This window comes from Amblyomma maculatum, chromosome 10, assembly GCF_055883805.1.
Source record: "Amblyomma maculatum isolate TAMU_Amacu chromosome 10, ASM5588380v1, whole genome shotgun sequence".
NCBI classification, from domain to species: Eukaryota; Metazoa; Arthropoda; class Arachnida; order Ixodida; family Ixodidae; genus Amblyomma; species Amblyomma maculatum.
Genome location: NC_139353.1, coordinates 117,025,485 through 117,044,174, shown reverse-complemented (window position 1 = coordinate 117,044,174; position 18,690 = coordinate 117,025,485).

Genomic DNA, 18,690 nt, shown 5'->3' with positions numbered 1-18,690 from the left:
CTTTAGGTTGCGTGACGTCACATCCTTGACGTCACCTCAATTAACTGATTTAAATAACTATTTTATATTTAATACATTTAAACCTGGCGCCAAGCCATTGGCTAGTGAGACCATTTCCGCCTTTACTTTTTAGATATTTTGCCTCCAATAATTACCTATTTAACTTATTGGCCTAAGTAATTTTTCGAACACAACAATACGTCCCCCGCTCTCGATTGACACCACTCATTAAGCTCTACCACTTCTCAATTACTCACAAGTGCTGCGTACACGATTTTGCTGCCCTGGTCTTCGGACGCGGCATGCCGACGCGGTCTGCAGACAGACATCTGTGAACATAGTGAAGTAATGAATAAAAAGACATGCTTGGACCATGGGCGCCGGCTGGCTATAGGCCAACTTAATATGTGGACTACCATAAAAAGCCCAATGGCCGGCTACCATAACTAAACAGGTCGCAGTTAGTCAGGAGTGCAAACTTGGGCCGTGGGAGATTGCCGCCATCCACCAGACCTGGCAAATTGTCGTCCTTTCGCCGCCGTTCCGCCTACTACCATTTGACGGCCAGCTCTGCAGTCCACCAGAAGCCAAAGGAAGGCCGTTCTTGAGGGGTCACCCAATGCCTCCTGAGACGTCTACTCTAGGCAGCAGGCGCTGCGCAAGTCTTCCTGAACCTGGCCAGTTGTCCTATAGTTACATGGTCCCCTCATCCTCTCCGGCGCATTATCACTAGCCCACAGCTGGCATCAAGTCGCGGGGTCTGATTGTTGAAGGCTTCTGGTTTAGGGAATGTCTGAATGAGACCGGTAATGGCGACAGAGGGCCGTTCCTTTTACCCGGGCTCGATGAATACCACCCTCCATTCAAATATCCCGGCGAGGTGTGGACTATTCAACTATAATAACATAGTGTAATAACGACGTAGCTTACCAAGTAACACTAAATCACATATTCGAAGTCAAACAGTTGTTCTCCAGACAGATGTTCGCTGACTTTTGAAATAACCTTGCTTACTATGAATTTTGGTATAAAGCAGACAAACTGGTTAGTCTGCAACCTTTGTATGCGGAATATATCGTTAACATTTACAGCAACCACTTGCTCTGAAAGACAAATAGAGCCTCTGGGATAATATTCGCTGAAAACATGGATATTCCTTGCTAATAAATATTTTCATTATATGTATCCTTCAACAGCTGTCGTAAACGATATGCTGTACACAAATTCTTCAAGCTTCATTTCGATATGGTTCAGTAATTTATAATAACAATGAAGACCACCTGTTGTTTTCCATCTTCACAATGTTTTTACGACGTATATCACAAATTTAATGGATCTATGTGAAGACGCAGATTTATTAATGTTCAATTATTCAAGGGCTTCCTATTTTTAAATATTTCCTTCTTCTGGTGATTTAGCATAGTGGGTTTTGATGTGCGTAGCAGTTTTCTGTGTGCATTGATTGAAATAATGTAACACCGCAGGACAAATACTAAAGCCATATTTTAGTGTTGTGGGCAAAGAAAAATAAAGAAAAATTGACAACAGGAGAGCACGCAATATTTAGTTTTTTTCAATCATACACCGGATTACTCAACGAGAAGGTCGCCACTGTAGATGCACTGTTTCACCACTGTTTTCGGGGCAACAAAGAAATACACCTCAGAACATGCTTCGAATGAAGGACTGCATCGATTGATTAAGCGCACGCAATATGTGCACCATATGTTCGCAAAAAAATTATCACACTAGATAGGCTCTTTCTTGGGCTCAAGTAATTTTCTGTAAAAGCAGTTTCTTGTGGCATCATTGCTTACAAGGAATACAAACAACATATTAACGGGATATGCATGTGCTTCCAGCCTATCCTTTTTTTTTTTTGATTTCCTGTCTTCCTGTGAGGATTGATGCAGATGCTTCAGGTGTCACAACAATATGGCTTCAAAAAGAGTGACGTAAAGGGGGATCTTGTCTACGGTAAGATATTTCATGGAGGCCAGTCCGCTAATGTAGTCATGTGTTAAGAGCAAAGTAGTCGACGGAATAACTTCGAACTGTGAAATCCTAACGAGACCATAAGATAACTGCATGGTTTTAAAATCAATCGCACCTTTTTTGTAAAGCGTTTGAAAACCATAAATAAAGAAGTATTGACGGAACAAAATAAGTTATTTATTGCAGTATTACTAGCACTGCTATTTCTTCTCGCAGGAGACTCGAGCTTCTTCAACCTTATTCTCATACTGTCGCTGCTGAAACTCCATGGAACATTCCTGTTTGGACAGGACATCCTATTTCACATATAAAGATTATTCACAGCATTTCGGGAACATTGCGTGAGCACGCTGTTTTTCAGGTAGAGTTGCTCTCAGGCGCTCAGGTATGTGCAGCTGCGCAAGAAAATATGATCAGGTAAAAACAACTGTTGGGTTAACTGGCGCGTTTAAATTAAAGGAAATGTTCCGCAGCACTACACCCCATAGCGCTAAGGCTCTCTGCTTAGATTGATCAGTTAGGGCTTGCTTTAAGTGATATTAATATGCTTGGTAGCATTGCGAAGGTGCATGAGGCCCTTTATACCATCAAACATTTTGATGCATGTGCGGAAAGTGAGCGTGGTTACTTTTTAGAAAATAACAAGTTGCTGTTCAGCTCCCGTTCGGTCCCGTCTATCTGTATATACCTCCGTTAGCGAAGGTTTCTTGTAGACAATAAGAAATATTTTGATACACCGTATTGTTAGCAGGCAAACTTTAAATTTCTGTAGATTTACTCATTCCCTCTTCCCCTTCCACCTCCAGTTCAGGCATCCATTTTATGTTCCCAAATTGCCATTGTGCAAGCACAAAGGAAGTATTTATCCATTAAATTATGCTGTACAAATGCAAGTTCAAATCCTCAAGTGACTTGTGCGAAATTCACGTAATGAATGTATAAGGGGATCACAAACGACCTCTAATAGGCAATTCCTCATCTTCTGACTGCAATATTTAGATTTTATTTATTCTAGTAAACGATGGCCACCTATCTATACTCGTAAAATGACTGCCTAGCGCACATTAAATAGAACAATGTCATTAAAATGTACTCGCGAAATCTGTGTCCTGAAACGTTATGAAATTGATTAGTTTGCTAAGGCCATCGCGAGAAGTTGGCATCAACTCAAGATACGTTTTACTATCGACGGCAGCAATACAATTGAGACAGCAATAAAAGCCACAGTGTTTGTGGATAATGTATTGTCACGAAAACAGGCATTTACGTGAAAAAGAAAGAGGGCAGACGCACAGAGTCAATGGCTTTTCTACAGAAAGTTCTAGCTAGGAGAAGTGCGCGAGAGTCACTAACGTCTTTTTCTCTCAGGCGTTACCTGAAGCATCCAGGTGGCAGTATTTAAATATTTAGCTTGATTCAAAACACAAGTTTAAATTATTTCGTCTGAATTTAGAGCATTCCTTAAGTTGCCCAAGAGATACCGCTATCTTGCTAAATTCCTAAACATCGGCATATTTTTTTTATGGCAGCCGTCAGCCGCAGTGACTCCGAGATTGCGTTAGCGGCGACTGTTACCTTGCTCACAGTGTTGGAATAAGAAAGGTTCCTGCTTTTGCAACGCCGGCTGTAGTATTAAGGCGAAATATTTAAAGGCGCATACTCGCGGCCTGGACCCTGTCCGTCCGGCCAGGAGAAGTGTCACACTTCTACACGAGATTGCACGAGATACCGCGACATTGTGACATAATGACCCGGTGCAGCCATCTGTCATGAGCGGATGTGACGTCATCACGACAGCACATAACGTTACATCCGGTCAGGACGTCACCAGGGGATTCATGCATATACACAGCTGACTCCTCCATGTGTCCGTGCCGCGCCTTTAATTTGTGCGCTTCCTCGAACACCGCAGCACACAGCACACAAATTCTGCGGGATACCACGTAATTCCACTTGTCAATCATTCTGCTGAAGTAATCATAAAAACGAAAATTTTGTCTTTATCGACAATCAAACATCCATCAATCGGATCCATAGCCGAGCGCTTTAACCAACTGCGCCGCGCCCGGGGCTAATGTACATTTATTGCAAGGATTTAACCGACAGTAAAATGCATTCATCAAAATAGACGACAGAAACAAATAGCCCGTCATATCCAACCAGTATAACTTTGGCCCTCTAAAGTTATCTAAGCGCAATCAATGGGTCTAACCTTAGTAACTAGTCCGGGGCGAATGCTTCAGATTTTGAAACCTCAATAAACCTTTGAATGCTTTCACGAAAGTATATGCGTGTCAGCCGGTCATCAATATCAGTGATACCCGGCCATCCAGAAGCCCCGTATACACTACAGGCCCACGAGCATAACAAAATCAAAAGGACAACCATCTTCCTTATTTGTAAGCAAAATCTAATTTCATACGAAGTGAGCGGTAAGCCTTTTTACTTGTCCTTTGTAGCACCTCCCAGTAATAAGCCCCTTCTCACAAGTACAAAAGTACGTGGTGTATTGTTTTGGGTTTTTGCAGATGAGGCAGTCGGATCCCAATGGTAGAAAAAAGCCAAATTTTTCTTGAAATCACTAGACAGACAATGTTCCAGTGTGTAGTTTGAAAAAGAAATTTTTGTAGCGAGAGCTACATTTGCTGCAGTTTCGCCGTTCTGCGCACTTCGAGCAGGTGCAGTTCAGTGCATGCTGGAGAAGCCGACTGTCGACACAGCGCGCACCTAGCGCGAGCCTCGCCACCACTCCAACGGCTTCGCTTCGCCAGCTGTATGCATGCGCCAGGAGCCGAGTGATGTAATGTCTCTCATTGCTAAACATACAAGACCACAAGAAGCTCAGTCAGGGAATGGTACGCTCGCTACGTATATCTTGCCGTAGCTCAGCTAAGCAATTGCCATTTTTCTTCCCGGTAGGACCTGCCTCTTTTTGACTCTCACATAAGTCTCGCTACAATGATTGTCGCTGAACATTGCTTAGGTAATGCATTGAAAATCTGGCAGTCAGAACTGTAATATTGGCAACCACTTTTTAAAGGTACCGCCTGGGTGGCGCGGTGATTACGGCGCTCGACTACTTTCCCTAAGCATTCTGGCTCGAATGCCAGCCTCAGCGGCCGCTTTTCGGTGGCGGCGATAGGCAAGGGGCCCGTACGCTGTTCGATCCCAGTGCACGTTATAAAGTCTCAGGTTGTCAAAATTTCCGGAGTCCTCCACTACGGCATCTTTCATAGCCTGAGTCATTTTGGGACGTTAAACCTCACATAACAAACCAGATCAAACTCGTTTAAAGAGACCGCAAATTCTTCCTTTCATATGCACCGTTCCGATAACAAAATTGGGTAAGGCACGCCCAAACCTAACTTGGCACATGGTACGCAAAAAAAGGATATTCAACGCCGCGGAGAAACATGACCCTATTTACTATCTGCTGCACAAACATGAACACGCCCAGCACCCTCACTTTGAATTGACTGAACAAATTCGTCCGACAAGATCGCTTTGCCACAGAGTACCAACCAACAAATCTAATGAAAAGAACATTGTTGTGCGCTTTGTGCGACGTGACAAGCGAAATGCTGTATTAGCTAAAGCCAGGAAGGCACGTTTTTCCACTACAGACATTGGTTTCGAAACAGATGCTTCTGTTTTTGTCAATGAGCACCTGACTAGGCAACTTAAACAGCTTTTTGGAGCCGCAGTAGCACAGAAACGAAAGTCAGGATGGAAATTTGTTTGGACACAGGGCGGAAATATTTGCGCAAGGAAGACAGATTCATCAGATATGGTAAGAATCACCTGCCAGGAAGATCTGAGCAAAATGCAATAAGACTTAAAATGCTTTTTAAGCTCCCTTTCGCGCAAACAGCGATATGGCCACCGCACCAGAGTGTAAATACTATGAACCTGGCAATTTCAACATCCCACTACTTCAGGGCATTTCACATAAATGCTCGAAGCATTAAAAATAAAATGGACGATCTGCGCATGTTTTGTGATGACCTACGGGATAAATTTGATGCGTTATTATTCACAGAATCCTGGCTTTCTGTTACTGATAGTCCACCGACAATACCAGATTATATTTATCACGGCATCGTGCGACCCGCAAACCGAGGTGGTGGAATTGCTATGTTCATCAAAGCCACAATTGCCTGTGAAGTTGTCAGCGAATTGACATGTATTACACCAAATGTTGAGTGCTTTGTGGTACGGTTAAAAAATATTCTTATAGCAGCTGTCTATAGGCCACCATTAGGATATAAGTCCCAATTTTTTGAATTCATGGAAACTTTGCTGTCAAGCCTCCATTCAATGCAAGGAGCATTCTTAGTTATGGGAGATGTGGATATCAATATGCTTGGCGAAGATTCGTCTTGTGAACGCCTAGAAACGATACTTCGCACTTTCGCTTGTTCAAATATAATTTCTTTGCCCACCCGTGTTACCGATACCAGTGCCACACTTCAAGACATCTGCATCACCAATGTACCTTGTGACCAGTGCTTATCAGGCGTGCTTTCCCTTGATATCAGTGACCACCTCCCGATTTTTACATGTTTGCCGACAGTGATCGTCAAGCAGAAAGTCACTTTTAGCTCTACTTATCAGGACATTAGCTCTGCTTCGCTCGAGAAATTTTACACTGAAATAGAAAATATTCAGTGGGAAGGTGTCTACGCCAAATGCGATCCTAGTCAAGCATACAGTCTTTTCCTGGGTATATTCAAGGCCTGCTATGAGAAACATTTTCCCTTGGTGCACAAGTCTAACCGAAGAAAAAAAAATACGCAAGCCTTGGATTACGACCACCCTGCATAAGAGAATAAAAGTAAAAAACAAACTGTACCATTCTTTCCTCCGATCACGTGACACTATGCTACTAAAACAATACAAGACATTCCGTAATAAATTAAATGCTGATTTAAGGACTGCAAAAACGTACTACTATCAGTGTCTGCCCAGTCGAAAAAGACTACAGAACTGTGTCAAAAATACTACAAAATGTCCTGTAGTTCTGTCGTAACCATCAGATTTTTCTGTAGTACTGTAGTACTTTTCTGTAGTTCTATACTTTTTCTGTAGTATATTTCTGTTGTCTGTAGTTCTGTAGCACTTTGCTGTTGTAACTACAGAAATATCTGATGTTACGACATAATGTTCTGTTGTGACAACAGGTTTCCCGTTAAAAACCGCACAGAAATTCTGTCGTAACATCAGAAAATTTTCTGCCGTTTTTTTCGACTGGGTGTTTGATGAGATATACAACAATCCAAGAAAACTATGGCAGGAAGTCAGTAATTTGACCAATAACCTTAAAGCTAAGTGTCCTCTTAATATTGCAGCTTTTGCTGATGGGAAGACTGATATAGAGGCGTTGGACACAATGAATGAGTTTTTTGCTAATGTTGGCGAATACGTTTCCCCAAACAGAGACTGTACAAATTCGTTTTCGAGACTTCGCCCAAGGCTTGAGAATTTAGTTATGCTCTCCCTAGTTACTTCCCAAGAAGTTATCAGCTTCATGGCCAGAATTCGAAAGAATGTCGCGGCTGGACTAGATGGCCTGAGCAGTGTCCCTATTAAACATGTAGCACCTATTATAGCCGAACCACTCGCATTTATAATCAATCAAATGATTGAAACTGGTATATTTCCTTCTGACCTTAAACAAGCGCGTATAACCCCGGTCCACAAAGGTGGAAGTGTTAGTGATATATCAAACTATCGCCCAATATCCGTTTTGCCCATATTTTCTAAGGTTTTTGAGAATGTTATTAATGCTCAACTTACAAATTTTCTTACTAAATATCATCCTATCACTGAATCGCAGTACGGCTTCCAGAAAGGAAAATCAGTTGAAATGGCCTTATTACAAATCAAAGATGAAATACTTAAAAATATGGATAGCAAAAAATTCACTGTAGGTTTATTCATTGACCTCAGAAAAGCATTTGACTGTGTAAACCATAATATATTACTCTCAAAGTTGCAAGATTACGGCATACGTGGTGTTGCTCTTGATCTTATCACAAGTTACCTCTCAGACAGAAAACTGTGTGTAAAAGTTAGTGACCTGACTTCTTCGATTACAACAGTAAGACATGGTGTACCTCAGGGATCGATCTTGGGACCTTTGTTGTTCATTTTGTACATTAATGATATGTGCAATTTGCCTCTTTCACCGAAACTGGTCATGTACGCTGATGACACAAATATTTTTTTCTCCGTAAAAACCGTAACCCAATCGAACACTGTCATTAATAATTATTTGATCAAACTTGAAGAGTGGTTGCATAAAAACAGATTAACCTTGAATGTTAAAAAGACTAAATATATTATTTTCAAGCCTTATAACAAAGCCTGTGACACTGAGCTAGTCCTAAACTTTCAAGGTACACCGTTGCAGCGTGCAACATCAGAAAAATTTTTAGGCGTCTGATTTGAAGAAACCATGTCTTGGAACGCACATGTTAGCAAGCTGGCGATAGAATTAAGCAAAACAGTTGGCTGTCTCTATAAGCTGAGAGAATTACTTCCCGGCTCAAAAAAGCAATATATTTTGCTAATTTCTACTCTCGTCTTTCATATTGCATTTTAGTTTGGGGAGTTACAACCATCCATAATTATAATAAACTCGAGCGGCTACAAAAAAAGGTGCTACGAATTCTTGAAAACTTTATGGAAACCCTAGCCAGCTATCTACTGATCCCTTGTTTACTAAACATAGTATGCTTAAAGCAACTAAATTATATGATTACAAACTTTCTCTCTATATGCATAAACGTAACCTTCCCAATGACACGCACCGTTCCTTGCATGCTTACAGCTTACGCAGGGAACTAACGCCAGTGCCACATACACGAACAAATTATGGCCGGGCCACTCTTGACTACCGCATACCATCATTTTATAATAAACTTAAAGCCCACATTGACTTTACTGCCCCGTTTAACACATTTAGACACGAATTAACAAATGTATGATGAGGCAATGAATAAATACTGCGATGTTCATATTCGTTTCTGATATCTGATGTGTGTATAATTCTTTTGATTTTGATCTCATGTACATATCCATTTTTTGACTGTGTTGTGAAATCCTCTGCAAGATGCTTCCTGTAGGCCCCCAGGGCCGTCAAGCTGTCTGTGACAGCTTCTTCCCTGGGGGCCCCCAATTTGTAGGTTGGAAATAAAGTGGATTATTATTATTATTATTATTATTATTATTATTATTATTATTATTATTATTATTATTATTATTATTATTATTATTATTATTATTATTATTATTATTATTATTATTATATATGGAGGCCCAAAGAGCCCGAAACACGATGGAGATTCTGCAGATTTTTTCGCGAATAGTGCAGGACTTGCAGCACCTACCAGAGCTTGCTTACAAACACATATTACAGACCATTGCTCTGGCAAATATAGGCATATGAGCGGTTTTCGCATTGTCAGTTTTTTTCCTTTGTTTTCGTATCTGCATTAGATTATAGGGTTACGTATCACGGTAGAATTTTAGAAGGACACCTAGATTCTTTAGGGGTTGTAGCCCATATTACATTACCAAATACTTCTGTGGTAGATGACCATTCCCTCGTGTCAAAACTCCAAGCACTTCCCCGATCAACCAAACTTCAAGTAATCTCACTGAAGCGCTTTACCGCATTCACTCTCCTGCAAATGAGGTCTTGATTTGTGCAGAGAACCGTCATATCGGCTGGATAAGCCAGCAGCTTTAATTCTGCAGCCTGTAAACGAAAGAAAGGAATTGCATCATTCCTTATTAGGTTTAAGCGCAAGGTTTCTGCATAAAAATAGAACAAAACAGGACATAGGGGACAAAATGGCGAACTGACCATTGCGCACTGATGAGAATCCAAAAGATTTGTTTACTATTAAACTGGTTGTGTAGCTACTGTAAGGCAGGGCCACTCCCTCTCTGATAGCACAACCAACGTTGATGTTATCCCAGACACAATAAATTTCGTCGACGACAACGTTACTTCCTAATGCGAAATTTCTTATCAGTTGTTCCAGGTTTTCAATAGGTCGAAGCGAAGATTTTGAGAAAGATATGTTTGTACAGTTACAGAAAATTTGTTATTTTTCACACACATTTTACACAATCTAGTTGCTTTTTCCCGACCGACAGATACTGGGCTTTTCTTTTCGTGTAAACCACTTTATCTTCGATGGAGGCAAAACGAAGAGGCGTCCGTGTGTTGTGCAATGTCAGTGCGCGTTAAACATTCACACATGGTCAAAATTACCGTAAAGCTCTCCACTAACGCGCCAATTTCACTCTTTTCGCTTTACACAGTGAAATATTTTCAGGTTGAACATTTGAACTGCGACCCGGACACATGCCGCGTCACAACAGTCCAGCATGCATCTAGCGTTGTGAATGTTTTCAAGAATGGTGCGACCCTTAATCACGCATGTTGGATGAGCTCCAACGATATCGTTTAAAACCGTCTGCTGTCTTGCAACAAGCAAGACTAGCAAGGATCGCAACCAACTAGCCTGGCAGATCGTGTTGCAGCGACACCTTAATGCAAATTTTGTAATCGACATTTCTTAGTGCGACAGACCTGTAGGATGGCACCTGTCTGATTTTTTCTTTTTCATCGGTTTTCGGTATGAGCAGAGTGTGAGACATTGCGTATGATGCTGGCAACGCATGGACTTAGTAGGCTTCATTAAATACCGCTGTCAAGGGTGATGGCAATTCTTTCTTAACTGCTTTATAAAAGGCCGCGTTCAGGCCATCCGTGCGCGGCGACTTTCCCTGGTTTAGCTTATTAATAGCACTTTCCACCTCTTCCTTACTAATTGTCTTCTATAAATTCGCCAGGATATTCGATTTCCGCTATATGGCTTCACCCGAGCGTACGCTCTTTCCATTCCCTTCGCCTGATTTGTGGACGTCTGCCCTGCGGCGAATGTTTCGGCTCTCGACCGCACCAGCGCACCACTATAATGCTCTTCGTCTATTGTTTCAAGCTTTTGTTTTGTTTTTCTCATGTCATCTACGGACCTACCGAGAACTGCATTTTTGAGCTAATATTTTTGTTAAGCAAGGACCTCAACTGTCCCTTGCTTAACCTATCTTCATACTTTATTCAGCTAGCTCTTTCAGTGGCTTTATTTTAATTAATTGTTTGAAAATTTCCCACTCTTGCCGTAGTTCATGCTCGTCATCGCGGGTTATTTTGTTCCGTCCCTCTATGGCACCCAAAGTGAAAATTTTATGCTTCAAAAATTTGGTAGTTAACTTCTAAAGGTCCGACTGGAAACAGTTCTTTTTTAGTTTTTTCAACCATATTGCACATTTAACCTACCAATAATCAAAACACATCGCTGGTACACTTTCATAGCTATGACATTTGGGCAACAGGTCAACTGATTCATATATTCTATCAAGGCGGACGTCACTATCAGGTTGGACATGTGTGACTCTAAACCCAGATTTCTGCGCCCCACATTCGGCTACGTTCTCCAAGGCAAACGTATACATTAACGTGCCCAGGTATCTCTGTGAGAACGCAAGCTGGTTTTATCTGCAGCCCTCCAAACCCAATAAAATCCCCTAACATGAGTGGCTGTTGTCCAGTGCTTATGTACTGTGAAATGCACATCATAATTCTCCTTTTCTACCGTGAAGATGATAGCATTGGGATTCCGCAAGTGACAGATACAGCGCCTTTCCTTTCCTGTAAACCTATTATAGAACGCCGGTAAACTTTTAGGCGTTAACCGAGACGCTGGGTGTGTTCGACAACACTCAGCGTGTCGCAATTCTCCACTGCTTTTCCTGCAGTCCTCTTAGAACTTTATATAATAAGGCGAAAGCCTTTAATGGCTCATGCTGTCGTGGACAAAATGTGTCCCGCTTTTGCGGCGTTCAGACTGGCCGAAGAGCGATGACGTCATAGAGCTCTCGACCAATCACAGATCCTGACCACATTATGCACAAATAAGTGCCTTGTATGGACATATTTTATTCAATGTTCCATTACCAATTATTGAGGTAGCAATCGATAACTAATTAGGTAATAAATAATTACATATTTATTACAAATTAGTTAAATAATTAGTGTCAATTGCGCAGCAGAATGCGGCACTCTAGCTTTTGCCTTTCCCTACATTAGTTGCTAAAGTTCCTTGTAATGTTTTGATGAAATATGAGAAATGCCCTACAAAAATGGACACCTTACTGCGCTGTGTTTGTGTCCTTCTGATCTTCGTCCTCGTCCTTCGCACTGTTATTCCAAAATGTATTACCAACTAGCCGGCACCTCAAGGCTTGTTACCTTCTTACTCTCTTTCCCGTCAGTGTGACCAACCACGCATGAGAAGATTTGCAAAAAGAAGATACTCTTCCAGCCTCATGTGTCAACGTACCAGGAAAAAAAATAGATTACCGAAATACTGACTTTTGCAACACTGGGCACCTGAGCCGCGAGATGGATATTGGGTAATTTAGATTTCTTTTTATATTTAGAGTGGCTTTATCATAAATTTTGAACTCTTTTTAGAAAAGTTCCTAGCCACTCTGACTGCATTTAGTTGCCATTTCAGCCACACACACAGAGAGGTTGAATAAATTCGTGTTGTTCAATTCGCGGATATTTAATATCAATTATCGCGTTGTTTAGCCCTCACATCGAATGTGCTTGGTGCAAAAAATATCCTGGCGTCCTAACTGCTTTTTTTTTCTTTTAGAGGCATCTACAGAGAACGTGGTGTACATCGCACCTATTCACGCATTCATCTAAAGACTCCTGTAAACTCGGGGAGCTTGAGAGACAAAGAAGTGACTACATTTCCCTTATTAACGCCGCCCCAACTTGGCCCATGATTGGTATGTGCACTTCTCAAGAAGCCAACAGCAACCTTGCTAAAGCGCATTACAACTTTTTAAAAGACTGTGTTTTGTTTCAACACTGCTGTCACACATCAAAGCTAGAGATTACGCGTCTGCTTTATGTAGAGAAAGACCAGTACTTCATATTGAAAAAAATGGGTTGGGATTAGCTTGAGCACGCTGTGTTGCAACAAACTCTTTCCGGGATGCGTATCCAAGATGTTTGTTCTTAGGCCCATCTGCCACTTTGTTATGGCTATCGCATCATACATACTATAACTCCCTCACACGGCACTCAAGCTGAACTCATCGACCTTGCGCCTCTCGAATCAGCACCATGGAGCTTAAGTGGGCTCTAAAAGTCTAATAAACTTTCTACTACTCAGGTAAGTAGGATGTGGTCTATGCGTTCGTTTCACAATGGTTTATTAGCATTCCATAGCCTTCTGTTGACATTCCGCGATCCATTTCATGACGGGAAATAAATGCGTAGCTCCATTTATAGGCTACCAACATGCTTAGCTCTGGCGGTCATGCGTGACCACGGTAAGTTTCTTTAATTATTTACAACGGCAAAAAAATCAAAGATCACGAAGAACACGGCCGATCGAAGAGCTTCCCTCCGTCGCAGTTTCATCGTGTGTGTTCGGCTTTTGGGCATTTGATTGTTTCACAGTGTGCCGTAGCGAGCCATCATACAAACACGTTATCATAAATTAAGTTTTTAGATGCGATTGCTCGAATTATGGGCATTAAACTTTCGTAAATGGTTTTGCCGTAAAATATTGTAATATCAACGCAATCTCCAGGCTATAAATACAAGTTTCCCTACCGACTAAATTAATCACCGCGAGTAATCGCTAATTTATTCAATAAGGCCTGTACTTCATGCAAGTGGAAATGTCAATTACTAACGATTTTCTAATGGGTAAAACTAGTTAGGCAAGATAAAAAAATTGCTTTTCAGTGCAGTGAAAGCAAATAGGTTTAATGTCTGTTCTTAGTGAAAATATTTACGTTTGGTCTTTCGGAATACTTTCATAATGTTTGGGCACAAGGAAGTAATTACACTGCAGTTATATCTCCCCTTAAAGCTTAATGCGGCAATTACCCCCAACATGCGCCAATTACCCCAAAAATGAAGCAGGTAAACGATATTTTTATGAAAAAGCAAACACTGCACAACCTCCCACTGTGCTAAAAATGTCCGTACCACAATGCATATCTTGAAAGTGTTTGTATATATAATTACCTGTTTCATAAAATTTTCAAAAGCACGTGGCTAATAAACTAAGCGATAAACGGTGGCAAAAATGCTTACCTTTGTTTATTCGCATCTATTCTCAAAACAACTCGAACGGATTTTCTCTAGGTGCAAAATGTTTTGCTCAATTTTCCATTTCTTGAGACAAGTAGAGCTGAAAAGCCGTTTCTTACCTTTGTGTTTTCCTTTACAACCTAACTATATTTGCAGCTATCTATAAACTAAATGCACTATTCGAAAGCAGAGAAATGAAGCTTTACAATGATATACAAATCACATTTATAAGCTAAACGAATGAGGCGCAGTAGACGTACAAATATTACCAAAAATTTCGTCTCTTCACCACTGGAGTGGGACCGCCTCCTTAAGGTGCTTTCTCCTAACTCCATGCGAGGGACGAATACGGCAATGCCTACACCCACGTTCTTTATTTGAAAAGCAGTTTGGTCCGGATAGGGCGTATTCCCTTACCTCGTTAAGGTCTTGATGATTCTATCTGATGATGACTTTGTTGATTGTCTTCCTGTTATTACTTTTACTAGAGATGGTCATAAAAAGCACGCGCGGCACAAAGTGTGTATACGGTGTATTTATGCATTTGGATATAAATTAATTTGCAATAATCTATTTGTTCGCAATGGCGATCATATTGTTTAGAAGCCAAAATAAAGAAACGATCAGAACAATGGACAGAGATGATAATATGACAAGTTCCACAAGAGGTGGACAAAAATGATAGAGGATATCTTAAAATATCTCTTATGAGGAGTACGGCGAAAGCCTCCCTTTCTTCTCCTAACATTTTGATAATGAGTTACGCAGCTGAACTAAATTCCCTGTAAGCAAAACTAACTCAAATAAACTATTCCGGTAGCTCACTTAACATGGCTGATGAAATCAAGCACATAAAATCGCAACGATGTGTTCATGAAACGGCCAAAAATCAACAGTGAACACTAATATCTTTAAAAAAGGGAATTGCGCTAAAAAAGACGCGGACGAGGAGAGCACATGGACGGGCCCGTCCATGTCCTCTCCTCGTCCGTGTCTTTTTTAGCGCAATTTCCTTTTTTAAGTATGTATGACCGACTAGCCCAACAACGTGCTCTCTTAAATTACCAATATCTTTTGTAACGAAATACTACAATGTCCTTCCAAACATAAATGATATTCGGCGGAAATGTCATTAATGCTAACGTCTAATGAACTTCTGATAAAGATATTCCCGGAGGCACAAAGGGTGACATACAAACGTAACACAAACCTCAGATATATTTTAGTACATTCTAAACTCAACAACAAGCATCCAACACAGCACATCCTTGCGCTCAACCAGGATCTAAGACGTGCAGTCATATGCAAAAAGACACCACGGTTAAAACTACTGCAAGCGATTTCACTTTTCACATAAAATTAGCCTTCAGTTACCCATCTTCAAACGCTACCTTCTAGAATGATTCTTAAGTCATTAACAGTACATCGAAGAAATCGCCAATCGATGAACCTAAGGCTTAATGGCCATTCTGTAGACGCAGGCAAAACCTCTCGAAAGCAGTTCCCCAGCGTTTTAATTGGAAAAACCATAACTTTGAAGAAATTAATTGATATGTTCTCCAGTCAGGTTTCAAATCTTCAAGGGACAGAAAATATAGAGAAACATATCTGATTCATAAATGTAGACCATTGCAACCAGCGGGAATATATATCTCAAAGGAACGTTACAATCCCTTAAATATATTACCTCTGCGCCACATATAGTCAGGAAAACAATACCATATAGCGTTATTTGTACAGTTTATCCACAGCACGTGTACGCTATATCCCTCCTCCGCCATAGTATAAGATTCACGTGCTTTTCCACATTTCCTTTTTATCACTTCCTATCTTGGTTCATACTTGAACCCTTTCTTTTTTAAGTATTTTGTATTTAGTATTTTGTTTCTCTGTCCTTCCCTTTTTGCGGAAAACTATCTAGAACTGTTCCCTGCAGATGTAATCTTTATTAGGACGCTTTAGTGTGCCTATCCTTTTGAAGAAATAAGTGTCTGCACCGAACCTGTATTAGGTGCTGGCAAATCATCTACCCCGCATTGCAGTTTTTCCTACTGCTGCCGCTGGTTGTTTCTTTTTTTCAGGCCGCAGGATCACCGGCTCCAGGCTTAAAATAATAATCGAAGGTACATTTTTCACTCCTAATGTTCTTTCTCCTCCCCTACCCTCCTCCCTTTAATATCTAAGCATATTTACTCACTTACAGTTACTTGCGGCCATTACAAGCCGTGACAAACTGGTCATCTTGACAAGTCATGCTTGATCATTACTACCCATCGCTAAGCATATTTACTCATTTCCAGTCAGTTGTGGCCATTACAAGCCGTCGTTTCACATACTAGTTGGTCTGTAGTCATGTTCAGTAGTGCCTACCCATAGTCATTACTACTCATAGCTAAGCATTTTTTCTCATTTAAAATCAGGTGCAGCCACTACAAGCCGTCTTTTTACATACAATTGGTACCGTAGTCATGCTTAGTCATGCCTAGTGAATATTGTTTTTACCACTCATAGCTAAGCATAATTACGCATTTGCAGTCAGGTGCGGCCATTACAATACGAACAGACAAATTGGTCTGTTCGTATTCGTGCTCGGCCATGCCTTGTTATTATTGTCATTAACACTCATAGCTAAGCATTTTTATTCATTTCAAGTCAGTTGTGGCCATAATATTTCGTCGTTTCACATACCGGCCGTTTCGTAGATATGCTGAGTCATGCCATCATTCACAGCTAAGCATGTTCACTCATTTCCAGTTAGCTGAGGCGAATACAAATCGTCGTTTGACATACTGGTCGTTCCGTAGTCATGTTGAGTCGTGCCTAGTCATTGTAGTCATTACTGCTCATAGCTAAGCATATTTACTTATTTCCAGTCAGTTGTGGTCATTACGATTTGTTTTTTAACACAATTGTCATTAGCAGTCATTTTGTGATCATTTTATGTAATTATCATTATTGTTAACTCTATTGATATCTATCGTTTAACTTTTATTGATTACCAGTCACCATCAACCCTTTTCATTCCTAATATTCCTTCTCGTATATCTGTTATCAGCAAGTAACACATCAGCGCACAGATCCGACGCACGTGTCTCACGCCCAACTCATGCTCACGGATATTTCGTTCCATGAGCTTACAAAGGTTATCTCTTGAAAATCTATAACGTGCCCAATTCGCCGGGGCTGGCTTTATGAAGGATCTCTGAAGCAGTTTCTTTGAAGTGCACAAGGTGTCGATGGCGGGCGACTTCGTGACGGATGATTTAACGTATGAAGTACTGATGGCTCAGCTGCTCGGTAAAATCAAAAACCGCGACACAGAAGTCACAAGGTAATCTTTCTAGCTTCAAGACTATGCGGGGGAGCTTCAGGGCTTTAAATATTGCGCGGATCTTTATGATGTCTGCGGCAATCTCCAATTGTGTACTTGCGGATAAAAAGTTGTACACATAAAACTCGCTGCCCTTGTGGACATGCCTTCTTCGGACATACGTGGGTTACTATTAAGCACAGCTTCATGACTCCGCAATGTACGTCATGCGCGTTTTCTCAAGTACCTATGATCTAGGTAGCAAGACATGTTCCGCAAGCAAACTGTTCAGCAAATATCTTGCACTTTTTTGTGATTTTTTGGACGGGAAGAAGTAACCGAGCAGCCGTGTACCACTTGACTTTGTTCTGCCATCAAGAAAGCACCAAAACAGTCGAATCTTTTTGTGCTATTTGTAAATGGCGTCGATCGTGCTGTGGCACCCTAGTTCCGGCATAGTGTCGTCTCTATAGCAGCGCATCAGGGGCCACATCCTCGAAATTAGCTTTCACCTGGCGGTGCCATATTGCCGAACTGATTGGTTTTGAAGTGGCACGTGCTTCAAACATGTGGCGTGAGACCTTCTGTTGAAAGAAGTATTCTTTTGATGTGATGTCAAAATGCCGTTTTCTTGAAAACTGATTCTAACCGGAGCTGTCCTTGTTGCCTGTATAGAAAATATATGTGATTTTGGAGTGGAAACAAAGTCAATGATGGTGGTTTGGAGAACACTTTAGCTCGATTGAACAATGCAATGAAAATATTTGCAAACTGAGAAGGGGGCAGATTCTCAAATTTGATTGGCTGGAGCTATGCCACGTAAAAAATGTGATAAGCACGCATTATTAGGCTACGTCAAAGCGACGTGTTATGACGCAGATCAAGTGCCACGCCGAAAATGATAGCGCTTGGCTGCCATAATTTTGCTGAGCGGCGGGTTGCCCGAAATGTGGTAATGAGATGATGCCGACAGGGAAGCTGCTTTATGCAGCTTCCTTGTCACAATAAGCAGACACAATAGCACAATAAGCACAAGCAGACACAATGACACAATAAGCAGAAACGTCTCCTTGTTGCTGTCAAAGTGGTGCTTGTATAGGGCTCCACGCCACAAAATGAAGGACTGTAGTCCACGGTGAAACGCACGTGGTACACAAGCATCAGAACCCTCCAGATACTTAATTAG